This window comes from Schistocerca serialis, chromosome 7 (assembly GCF_023864345.2).
Source record: "Schistocerca serialis cubense isolate TAMUIC-IGC-003099 chromosome 7, iqSchSeri2.2, whole genome shotgun sequence".
Lineage (NCBI taxonomy): Eukaryota > Metazoa > Arthropoda > Insecta > Orthoptera > Acrididae > Schistocerca > Schistocerca serialis.
Genome location: NC_064644.1, coordinates 43803725 through 43817284, shown reverse-complemented (window position 1 = coordinate 43817284; position 13560 = coordinate 43803725). Strand labels below are relative to the sequence as shown.

Genomic DNA, 13560 nt, shown 5'->3' with positions numbered 1-13560 from the left:
AAACTGATATTCCATAAAATGCACCATTGTGCTTAAAACGAGGAAGCCCACCATTAATAACATCAGATTTCCTTATACTGAGTACCTTTTGCTAATATTCGCAATGTTTTTATGTTTAACAAGAAATAACACTGCGGTTAAAAGAAAATACTACAGTGAACCCCCTCTTTTACACTTTTCAGTGGACTTTAAAGAAATGATGTAAATTATGGTTAATGTAAATGGTGGGAAATTACTTATTACGCACATATATGACTTTTATATTTAATGAAAACATTAGTAGTTCATACTTTTAGGTGAAAAAATTCTGAATTACATTTTTTTTTTAAATTTCTTCTGGTAGTTTTTTCTACATCTTCTTTTTTAGTTCATAAATACACTGAAACATTTTGATCCCTACATAAAAAATTCAGAAGTTGTCCTAAAGTGATTAAGAGACGTCTATCTCTACTATTAAAAGCGCTATATGGAATGCAAGTTACTTTCTGAGTAATCCTCGTATCGTACGGAAGAAGTGCTGCCATAGGTCTTGTTTATTGTTGCAAACTTTTATTCCATTCGCACTAATACTGATACTGACGTTTCAGCCCAAAACAACACTTTGTTCAACAATGCAACTATGAACAACATACACACCTACAATTATTGTTAGGTTGACAGGACAAAGTACTTGTGGTGCAAATTGTTCCAATTTGTAACTTCCACAGATTCAGAACTACGGATTTCAATGTTATAGGGAGTTCATTGCATTATGTTTGTGAACGCTACCTGAATGACAGCATCTTGTCAGAGTCATTGCATCTCAATTACACTTTCTTGTTTTTGTTTCCTTCCAATCCTTGTCGAGCAAAACTTCACTGGGTAAGAGAAAATCATTTTCAGAGGAGATCATTTTCAGAGGAGATCATCTCCAAGAGAAGAATTACAGTATTACTTACAAGCAAAAGAGGAACAGAGTCAGTCTAGCTGCGAGAAATTCAAAACTAAGGCACACCCGTACATTAAATGATGTCAGCTTCTAATGGGGAAGCCTGAGTGGTATTCATATAGGCAAAGTAAAAGTTGCAGTTGATCCTACTGTCTCAGCCGAAGAACTGAGAAGATACTTCACATTACCTACAATGACAATTGAGCCACAAATGAAACAGACTCATTGATTACTTCAAGGGGGTAAATGACTGTAGCCACAAAAAAAATCTAGCATGTTGCTTGCAACACCGTCAAAAATGTCATCATGTGTATCAGATCAGCATCTACTGGACACAATGGCATCACAGTCCTATGATGAAGCTTATTATTGAGCCAGTACTGCCCACTATAATAGATACCTTTAATCACTCCTTAACCACAAGTGTTTTCCCTGAGACCTGGAAATGGGGACTAGTTAAGCCACTACCTAAAAAGGACATTGCCACAGCACCCTCTGATTACCAATCTGTTTGCATTCTTCCTGCTCCGTCCAAGGTTTTAGAATACACAGTCCATGACCAGCAAACAAACTACCTAACTACAAACTGCCTATTAGACGAATACCATCATGCTTCCATAAACATCTATCTTAATAAAGGTAACAGATGACCTGAAGCTTGTCATGGATGCACAAGAGGTAACTATCATGTGCTTCTTAAACTTCAGCAAAGCCAGTGACACTGTTGACTTTAAAATTTTACTTGCCAAAAGCAGCAGCCTAAATTTCTCGCCAAATGTACTGTAATGGTTTCGCTCATACCTGATGTCTCACCTGCAATGCATCACACACAGCATCATAAAGTCACAATGTAAGCAGGTAGTATGAGGCATCCCGCAGGCTTTGATACTAGGTCCTATACTCTTTTCATTGTATGTGAATGCTGTGTCCTCATTTTTGTCCTACTGCAAATACCACAAGTACGCCAATGACCTGCATCTGAGTGCAAAACCAACAAACCTGAACACAACTATCGAGACTCTCAATACCGACCTCTCTGCACTATCAAAATGGGCACAAGATATAGGGTTAAAGCTCCCATCCAAAACTCAAGCAGTATTGGTTGCTCAGTCTAGGCTCATTAGCCCAAAATATCAGGAATCATTACAGTCTTTAACTGCGTGGGACTAATATCAACTTCTCTCCTTCAGCAAAGACCTGAAAAAGAAACTTCTACAAACATTTATACTTCCAATTACTGGTTATAGCAATGTTATCCTGCAATGTCTTTCTCAGGAAAGTCCACGGCCCCTGGAACAGGTTATGAATGCCTATGTTTATCATATCTGTAATGTTTGACTTTTTGATCACATTGCATTACCACACACACAGCTGTCCTGAGTGTGTGCAGACAAGTGCATAGACTTCCATGTCCTCTGTCCTCTTTACTGTCTTATCAATAAACATTGTCCATCATATCCCTCCTCAATCTTAGCGCTCCTGTCTGAACAACATGCCAAAAGCACCCCATTCCCATCGAAGCAAAATCCTTTCCGTTTCCTTTTCAGTAGCACGAACCCGACTCTGGAACAACCTCCCACATATCAGAGACTTAAATACCATCTCCAGTCTCAGAAGACAGGCAATGACAGCTACTAAAGCAACAATGATGATTATCATTGTCCTTATATGCACTCATTACCTTTGTACATTTCTCTTTCCAACCTGATCAGCCTCATTTCCCAGGTTTTTTTTTTTTGGCCTATGGAATCTCTTTTGGCCAGAAATTGCTATATCAGAAAGCATCTATTTTGTACATCAATAAATCCTTTTCAAATCTCCCACTATCATTATTGTTATTAATGTCACATTATTGTTATTATTATTAATACTACTACTACTACTACTACTACTACTACTACTACTAGCAGCAGCAGCAGCAGCTGCAGTGGTACAGGTAATGTCAATATTAACTTTGTTATTTCATGGTATGATTTACTCACACTTCCACTCGAGACTAATTGTCATATTAACATTGCTATTTCTTACAGAACTATAATGTAATAAATACTGTATATGTGAAACCTCGATCCAATGTAAGAGAGGGCATGATGGCCCTAATCAGATCAGGTTAAACAAATAAATAAATAATGTGGGCAGACCTGAAAAACTACACTTACTTGTAATTGGGAAATGTTTAAAATCATGGTGTTTTTTGAAAAAAGGAACGAACACTGACAATCGAATGTGTGGAAAACAAAAAAGTGCAGATGGTGTCTATTAAATTCAACAACTACATTAGCCATTTGAATAAGTGTTAGTTTAATCAGAAGTATAAAGTTGCAATTATTATTGATATTCATTCAGGACAACCTAAATATACTTTTGCTTCCAAATTCCACTATTGTTTTACAGTCATATGATTTAGGTATTATATAAAACATGAAATTTCACTACTGAAAGCGATTTCCATGGAAATATTTACTCACAAACAAAACAAAAGAATATTTCTCTGTTAGTGTATTAAACGCACTGCCTATGTTACATTCTGCTTGGAATTTCGTGGTGTTAAAGACAATCAAAACCTTGTTCTTTGGCACCTCAAGAATTGGTAGGTGTTAAAACTGAGCAGACAACCAATGAACTCCAGAATGAATCTTGACTCTGCAGTAGAGTGTGCACTAAAATGAAACTTCCTGTCAGATTAAAACTGTGTGAATTTGTGAAATTGTAGGAACCTCACCAACTAGCCATGTTTGATTTTCTTCACTTTTACAGCTCTAAGGTTATTGGGTATAATTTCCTAAAGCAGTACAATGAAGTTCTCGAAAACAATCCAAACAATCAACTTCAAAGTTATCCACGGGCTATTAATTCCAAAACATTTCTATCAATCTAATCAAATCATGTAGCATTCTAGCCTTGTAATCATAAGATCACAGGTTCAATTCCCAAAAAATCCTATTTTTGAACATTTATTTGAATTAAATATCTGTATCACTAAGAGACTATCCCGGAACCACATACTAATTGCAGCTTGCCTACCTACTTCTGCCAGTGGCAACAACAAATTAATTTTCAATATTTCGCATGATTATTGACCAAATGTAAAAATTTAAGATGTTGTTATAATCTACTCGCTAGAGAGATAATATTACATTAAACACCTAACATAACTGGACAAGTATTACTGTAACACACTGGGTGAGTGTCTTGAGGCCGTGTAAATGATGGTGGGCAAATATCTGGACTTTATACATCCAGCATTTTAAAATGAGAGCACTTAGCAACAACCTTAAATGTAATTTCACTCCTTTTCTAAACTTTTTCTCGTTTATATGCTTAATGTCAAATATTTAAACATTAACTCATTTGTAATTAGATGACAGAAGCTGTTTGAAGCTGTTTCATATACATGATCAAATTCTTCATAGAATTGGGAGTTTACTGGTACCTATCTAACATGTAGGATAAAGATGCTTTAAATTAAGTTAGATGCTCCGCAAACAGTCATTCTCAAACATGAATTGCTGAATTTGTTATTGACTGCAAAAGTAATTAACATTGCTACATTAACTGTACACAAAGACAACATAATTCAATCTGTATCACGTACAACAATGACACATACACAACAGCAAAATAAATCTTTCTAGGGAGTAAAGGATGGTTGGGTGACTGGCTCGATTGTTTATGACACTCAACAGCAGTGATAATAATGCCCTCATTAATATTTATGAGACTTACGTATATTTAAAATAACAGACATTAATACATAGACTGTACATTCATACACTCTCCACATCATACACAAAATTACCCTCAATTCAACATGCTGAAAAGAAACGAACACTTTGGCCACTACTGCAAGTGGCTTTCATTGGGGTGTATCATAATCTGATATGAAACACCATGATTGATTACCTTAATACAATGTCATATTTTCAACTACCCAGAAGAATATTATGAAAAAGGAAGCTATCTGGTCATAGGGCTCTGTCTTGTTCAATGACGTGTCAAGCTGACTTCATTAAGTACGGTATGAGGCACCGAAAGGCGTTTTGTCAGTGTCTCAATGTTGGCAGCGTCTTATGTTTCATCTACTCACTCATTCATAGACCTTTAGGATCATAACAGACCTACTCAAAGATTTCATTACGGCATGCAGGAGTATAGGGCACTAGCCTTTATGCCTATTTTACTGCAGTTAAGGCTGCGTTGTTACCATATCCCCCAGTACTCTACAGCAGGGCACAACCTTTTCTTGTTATTACAGCTATAGGACATGGTGGCCTTCTTTTAGTTACATGTATCAAAATGTCTGAAGTGCTGTTGAAAGTGGCATATTATGAACACACAAAATCTTGCCACTACTTATGTGGGCTGCTGTGAACAGGTGAATCGCCAGGCATCAGTGAATGTCCCACTATAATTAGCAAAAGTACTGTTTGTAGTATCATTTATAGAAGTAAACAGTAGTAATAATATCTGGTTGTAGTTACACGAAACATTTAAGAGGTATGAATGCCAAGTGACACTTGTTTTTGTGTGAATTGGAGATTGCATACATCCACACTCAGCATCCTCTACAAAAAGTAGAAAGTAGTTGTGCAGGGCATATGTGTTACTGCATGAAACAAGACAATTTACTTCAAGCAAATCCCTCGAATAATTACAGTATATGTCTGCCACATGACTGCCCCCACATATTTTGTTATTTTTAAATGTTTCCCACAAGAGTAAATACAAGATACAATGCTTTAGTACATTTTTCCTCCAGGCTATTCCTCTGTATCAGCAATGTACATCATCTGGAAACAACAGAACTACAGAATAGTTGTTTTTACCCACGAATAATACAACCTTGAATACGCGAGAACCACCATTTCTTTCAACAGGTTCCTCGAGTAAATTTTTTCTTAATACATTCTGACTAATCAAAATTACAATGTGTTTTGTTGTATAAAGTACCTGCCTAAAAAGCTAACATTGCATCTATTCCAAACTTATATCATTTACAGATGAAACCAATGAAAGATGAGAAAAGGGCAATTAATCTCTCTTCTTCACTCGTCACAAATCTGAGTGTGTTGTTTCCTGGGAATATGTGTTGTTGTTAGGTTGCTACTTAACAGCACAGCTCAAACTGCTGCAAGTGAAACAGGCAGCAATAAAATTTATAATCTTGTTTGTCGTAAATATTTGGTTGCTTCTTCCAAATATGCTGATATTTTCACATTTTGGTTACTGAGAGACCTGAGAAAATACACATTTTTTTCTGAATACGTAGCTAATTTCACATTTATACTGATGTGAGACTGTGAAAATATTCCTTAATCTCTCGCTTCCCAACATGCCGTCTGCTAACTGCTCTATCATTGACTGCATAGAATCAGTAGTTCATACATCCCATTTTGTTCCGTTCATACCTTAGAGCAAATGTTGACAACATTGCTGCATGAAATGTTTAAGTATTCCCCTGGTCCCTGCCTAGCCTTTCTACCATTTCCTGCAAAATGTATGCTTTTGTTGAGTATTTGTCCAATTTTGAAGTCAATTCATTCCCTACTGCAAGTCAGTACAATGAAACTGCAGTTTACACTTTCTAGACATTCATAAAATGCCAAGGTATACGGTACTGATTCCCAAGGTGAACAACTTGATGAAATTTGCTGCCCACTCACCACACCCCTCCCCACATTAGTCTTAATTCTCAGCCTGCCTGGTGTCACAATTTCATCCCTCCAAACCCTCCGAATTCTGCGAAATAAACAGTGCTGCGTCTGAGGATGACTAGCTGCTTGAGGAGTTTTCTTCACAGATTGAGAAATCTCTGGTTCTGCTCAATCTTCCCAAAGCCTGTGATATTATGACTTCTGCTGGTACTATCTCCACAATGTGCCTAAGTGTTTTCACATACTATGGATTTTAATAATAAAAATAATCTGAAACACAGATTGCAATACCTTGTTGGGTACAGGGTGCATGTAACAACTGCTAGTAATAACTAGGCTAAATAAAAGATTGAAATCACGATTCAGCACATTTCTCCAGTTTTTGCTCATTGAGTGATGTAGAGATGTTCGCTTTACTTAAAAGTCAGCGTAATTGTTTATGTATCCATACATGCCAGTACTTGTAGAGGGTGTACACATGGACAAGTAAAAAAAATTCCCAGATTTCCCCCACATATCCTGATTAAAAGTATACCTTTTTCCAGGGTGATAATACACTTTTTCTGTGTTAAGTGACAGTATAGTTTCCCTTGGAACCATAAAACTTATCAATCCTTTGAATGGTTAATGTTTTACACACCGTGTAGGACTTCCCTGCACTTTAGAAAGCAAACCAAATGGGGGGGGGGGATCATGTTTTGAAAAGTTTTTGATGTACAGCAACATGTACACTGCATATTTTCGTATTGTGATATGCTGCAAATTTTCGTGTTACAAAAGTATATATTTGAGTTCCACCAAACACAGCATGTTAGTTTCGGAAGCATCAAAATCGAAATTCTGATATGCTTTCGTAATCCAGTCATAGCTCACGTCACATCTCGCCAGCCGATGATAGCAGATATTCATAGCATAGGACACGTGATTTGGTCTACCAATAGCAACACCACTGTGAAGTACACCAAACACACAAATAGGAACAGTTAATGGTTTAAATTAATATACGTAGTGTAGCTACAAGAAAAGCTAAGCTTTCACATGTAATATTGGTCTTTCTTGTGTATGTGTTCGGCTTTGAGATACATCAGATAAATGTGCCAGTACAATTTTAAATAATCACATAAATGTCTGGCCTTCTGGGCTCCAAATTCTTTTAAGTGGCTGGTCCTCAAAGTGTTACGCTTTAAATTAGAATCAAACGCTCTGTGATTTAAGAAATTCAAAGCATGTTTGCACACTTAACATAGCCCATCTTGTGTAAAATGAAATTTACTTTGAAAGTAATGTTTTTCAAACCACCATTCGCAGTGTCTTCCTGCAACCTGTTAGAATTTGTTTCAGCAGTTGTCAGAGAGTGCCAGAAAATAGAAGTTACCGTGTGTGTGCAGCTATGATGACGTAGGAAGCCCGTACGTTTGTAATTATACAGCATTTTGTGATCTTACATTACATCATAAGCGAAACAGGACATCAGAGGATACTCCAAGAGTGTCAGAATTTTGTAACCCATATTAAAAAGCATAATTCAGCTTAAAGTGCACATTCATATGTCCAGAATACGAAAGAAGTACACCCCAACCTGATATTAAGCTTTTCAGGATGCAAATTTTCTTGGAAAGCGAGTATTGAATTATCTCATGTTTCGTTTTTAATTATGGCATAATGCCCGGCATGCCAGAAGATAAAAATGTGCATTTGAAATTCAGCAACCAGTTGACACTAGCCAATAGTGTTTCAAATAAACTGACTGCCCCTGTGGAAAATATTAATAAATGATAATTTTTTAAAGCAAATTAACAAAAATAGCTTCACTGTTCTGCAAGGCAATTAATGCCTGGCTGCCAAAAACCTGGAAATAAAATAAAATCAGAAAACTGAAACTAATAAAGTATTTTAGCCTTCCAGAATCATGTGAATGTATTTTAATTCACATGATAGCTCCCAGCCACAGAAATCCATTTGTTTTCATTTGACATGAGAGCTGTAAACGAAGAGCAAACAGCAAAATAACTAAACATTACACAGACCAAGTGGAGACTACCCCTTTCCCCTTTACAACTCGGATTGCTCTACGCAGGCATGAATCTGACAGCCTTGCGGATTATCCATGTAGATATATAGATGACGTCATCCAGTTCTAGTTCTAACATTAGGTCTGCTAGCCCTCAAAAAACACCTGGGTTCATGGAATTTTCTGTTTCGTGACGGCCCCTTAAGGCTCAAATTTGCCAAAAGATTTAACGCAATCTACCAGTTTACCTAGTATGTAAGGGTCTTTTTGATACTTTTTCATTGTATGTCTTTATACACTCCTGGAAATTGAAATAAGAACACCGTGAATTCATTGTCCCAGGAAGGGGAAACTTTATTGACACATTCCTGGGGTCAGATACATCACATGATTACACTGACAGAACCACAGGCACATAGACACAGGCAACAGAGCACGCACAATGTCGGCACTAGTACAGTGTATATCCACCTTTCGCAGCAATGCAGGCTGCTATTCTCCCATGGAGACGATCGTAGAGATGCTGGATGTAGTCCTGTGGAACGGCTTGCCATGCCATTTCCACCTGGCGCCTCAGTTGGACCAGCGTTCGTGCTGGACGTGCAGACCGCGTGAGACGAGGCTTCATCCAGTCCCAAACATGCTCAATGGGGGACAGATCCGGAGATCTTGCTGGCCAGGGTAGTTGACTTACACCTTCTAGAGCACGTTGGGTGGCACGGGATACATGCGGACGTGCATTGTCCTGTTGGAATAGCAAGTTCCCTTGCCGGTCTAGGAATGGTAGAACGATGGGTTCGATGACGGTTTGGATGTACCGTGCACTATTCAGTGTCCCCTCGACGATCGCCAGTGGTGTACGGCCAGTGTAGGAGATCGCTCCCCACACCATGATGCCGGGTGTTGGCCCTGTGTGCCTCAGTCGTATGCAGTCCTGATTGTGGCGCTCACCTGCACGGCGCCAAACACGCATAAGACCATCATTGGCACCAAGGCAGAAGCGACTCTCATCGCTGAAGACGACACGTCTCCAATCGTCCCTCCATTCACGCCTGTCGCGACACTACTGGAGGCAGGCTGCACGATGTTGGGGCGTGAGCGGAAGACGGCCTAACGGTGTGCGGGACCGTAGCCCAGCTTCATGGAGACGGTTGCGAATGGTCCTCGCCGATACCCCAGGAGCAACAGTGTCCCTAATTTGCTGGGAAGTGGCGGTGCGGTCCCCTACGGCACTGCGTAGGATCCTACGGTCTTGGCGTGCATCCGTGCGTCGCTGCGGTCCGGTCCCAGGTCGACGGGCACGTGCACCTTCCGCCGACCACTGGCGACAACATCGATGTACTGTGGAGACCTCACGCCCCACGTCTTGAGCAATTCGGCGGTACGTCCACCCGGCCTCCCGCATGCCCACTATACGCCCTCGCTCAAAGTCCGTCAACTGCACATACGGTTCACGTCCACGCTGTCGCGGCATGCTACCAGTGTTAAAGACTGCGATGGAGCTCCGTATGCCACGGCAAACTGGCTGACACTGACGGCGGCGGTGCACAAATGCTGCGCAGCTAGTGCCATTCGACGGCCAACACCGCGGTTCCTGGTGTGTCCGCTGTGCCGTGCGTGTGATCATTGCTTGTACAGCCCTCTCGCAGTGTCCGGAGCAAGTATGGTGGGTCTGACACACCGGTGTCAATGTGTTCTTTTTTCCATTTCCAGGAGTGTATTAAGGCAATAAGCACTCCCTAGTTCACACACAATATCCCTAGTTCACACACAATGTTCACTTTTGTAAAATCAATAAAACCATTTAAATGCTTTTCTTTGGAGTTGTTGGAACTGACAGAACATTGAAAGAGCTAAGTTAAAACAAGGCACCTAGAGTAGGTAACACTGCCTCGCAATTACTGAGGTCCTGGGGAGGATCAGCCATGAGAACACTACTCCACCAGGCATGCAAGATATTTGAGACAGGTGAATTACTCTCAGGCTTCAAGAAGAGTGTAATAATTCCATTCCATAATAAGTAGATGCTGACATGTGTTTACTTAACCAAACTTTTAATTTAGTAACTCATTGTTGCAAACTATTGAGAAATTATTTATGAAAGAATGGAAAAACTTGCAGAAGTGGCCTCAAGAAGGAACAGTTTCGGCTCCATGGAAATTTAAGAACATGTGAGACCATACTAGCCCTACAACTTATCTTCAAAGAGTGCCTCAGTTATTTCATAAATTTCAGATTCCACGGATAATTTGTACGATAAATCATAATGGTGTGGAACAAGCCACTTAACATTCATATCGCAAATTAATTTGTAAATGTGGCTACAAGCTGGACATTTTTAAGTTTTTTGGATTTTTTTTGTTCTTTTCTATTATTATTATTATTATTATTATTATTATTATTATTATTAAATATATGGATTTGAGTTATTACCCGTCACCTTTTACACATAACAATAATTGAAATTCATCTCCGTGATGAGAGTTGTCAATGAGAAACTTACCGTATTTACTCGAATCTAAGCCGCACTTTTTTTCCGGTTTTTGCAATCCAAAAAACCGCCTGCGGCTTAGAATCGAGTGCAAAGTAAGCGGAAGTTCTGAAAAATGTTGGTACGTGCCGCCACAACTAACTTCTGCCATAGAATATATGTAGCGCTACACAGGCATGCTTTGCAGGCACAAAGATAAATACTGGCACCCAAACCTCTGCGTCAGTAAATAAATTAAAAATAAAAAGGTGGAAGATGAGCTTTCTTTCTCCGCCCCGAGTTTCGACCACTGCATTTTCATACATTATCCAACAAAGTAAATACAAATTCCATATTGTTCATCTTCGAATGTAGCAGCATTTCAATGTACTACGAAAATCCGACTGGCAAGACTGTTTGGGATGTTTGTCAATATGGCCAACTCTACGTTCTGAATTTTTTCCTACCTGTGAGTAGAGATGGTTGCTAATAGGAACTTTTATGAATTGTGAATCACATGCAGTATTCTCTTCACCACAAGAATAATACGAATAAAAACATTTTGCCATGTATTCTTTCGTGTTTGCTGCTATCTCATTTAAATCCTGTCTGCCTAATAACCTACGAAACTAATGTGAGACAACAGCAAATGCGGAAGAATATACGTATCATGTCATGTTTATATTCGTATTATTCTTATGCCTAATAGTGATAAAGTCAGAAATGAAGCACGGCAATTGACTAGATTTTTAAATCTAAGGTGACTCTAATTTCTGTGCAGAATTTAATGTAAAAAAGAGGCATCTGCAAAGATTTTCAAACAGAGAAAAATTTTAGCTAAACTCTCATTTAGAACATCTATCATACGCAGTCTATTATTTGGTTCTTGTTGATCATTATCAAAGAAAGCAGTGTAAGTAACAACAAATAGTAGTCTCTTGCCAACGTTTCGCTAATGAGACAATTCCTCTCTTTTTTTTTTTTATCGTAAGCGGCGGCAGCGCGCACAAAAGCAAGCCATGCCGCGAGCGGCGACAGGTCGTAAACACTCATTATCAGAATGTGACGAAAAATGCATGACACAGTACAATAATGCATTTTCAGCTTAGAGTGACGTAAACACCTATAACAAAGATAACGGCCCTTATCAGATCAAAGAAAAATAAGCAACCGATTCGAACCAGACGAAGCACGTGAGAAAGGAAGGGTATCCGTAGAAATACGGACGGAGCGCCTGATGCATAGCAATGGCTACCTGGTAAAGCTTAACTGCTAAGCTTACGACTCGAACCAAACTACTGTAGCTGTATCGTCATTCATTCAACCTAAATGGTGTCTCATATTACAATAGGCCAACTTTGTTTCGATTTGGAGGTGCGGCCTAAAACTTTTCTCTCCCCTTGAATTTCGAGTCTCAAATTTCAGGTGCGGTTTAGACTAGGGAATTTTTTTTTCCCCCTTGATTTCGAGTCTCATTTTTCAGGTGCGGCTTAGATACGAGTGTGGCTTAGATTCGAGTTTTTGTTTTCAAATTTTATTTTGCTCTTTGTCAGACATTTTTTATCACTAGATGAATGATCAAGAAGTTTTGTTGTAGCATTGTGCAAGCTTTTTGTCCTAAAGACAGCCTTAATGCGGAGTCATGAATATGACTCTTTTTTCTTCTGGTATTGTAATTACAAAGCTTACATCACTGTTGTTTCTGAATTGGAGTGGATTACTTACAACAAACTTAATGAAGGAATTAATATACTGTGAAGACAGCATATATTTGAGCAATGAAGACTTTCTTTATTGAAAATGAGTCACCCCAGAAGCAGCAGGGCCACTCAAACTTTGAAAAAAAAAAATTCCCTGAGAATTCCAGATATGAGGAGGAAGGTGGTGTCACAAAGCTCCTGATAAATTAATGCTGAGTGGGGGAGGAGGGCAGGCAGTGTACCACAACAATTCTTTCTTCTCAGTCAAGCTATATACCAGATATATGCCATAGTTTAACCACAGTTATTAAACAGCGATAATTTATATGGAATAATTTTCATATAATTAACATACTTTGAAATATTTTAAAATTTGTGATTTGTGAAATTCAATAAAATTCAATTTCAATGTTACATTAAAAACACAGAATTCCCTACGATTTTAGAGGAAATTCCTGAAATTCTCTGAGTTTTCCCTTATTTTTCCAGGCAAAACGTAATTTTCTGAGCATTCCAGGTTTCCCAGAAGAACTGCCACCCTTAGAACATTATTCCATATGACATTATTGAATGAAAATGTTCAGAATACATACACTTACAGACTTGTTTCTCCTCAAGATTTTCAATGATTCTAAAAGTGCAAACGTGGCTGAGCTTAGTTGTTTCAGTGTTTTTTTGTTTAAATTCTCTTTCATCAATGTGACAGCTAAGAATTTCGAAGTTTCCACCTTATTTATCATTTCCTCGCCATATTTTACGCTTATCATTGGTGTAATACCTCTATATGTGCGGAACTA

At 38.6% G+C, this 13560-nt stretch overlaps 1 protein-coding gene across 8 annotated transcripts in view; it reads right to left on the bottom strand.

The window, feature by feature from the left end:
- LOC126412823 (AT-rich interactive domain-containing protein 2-like) overlaps window positions 1–13560 on the bottom strand; it is a 323653-nt gene that overhangs the window by 20755 nt on the left and 289338 nt on the right. The window lies entirely within an intron of this gene.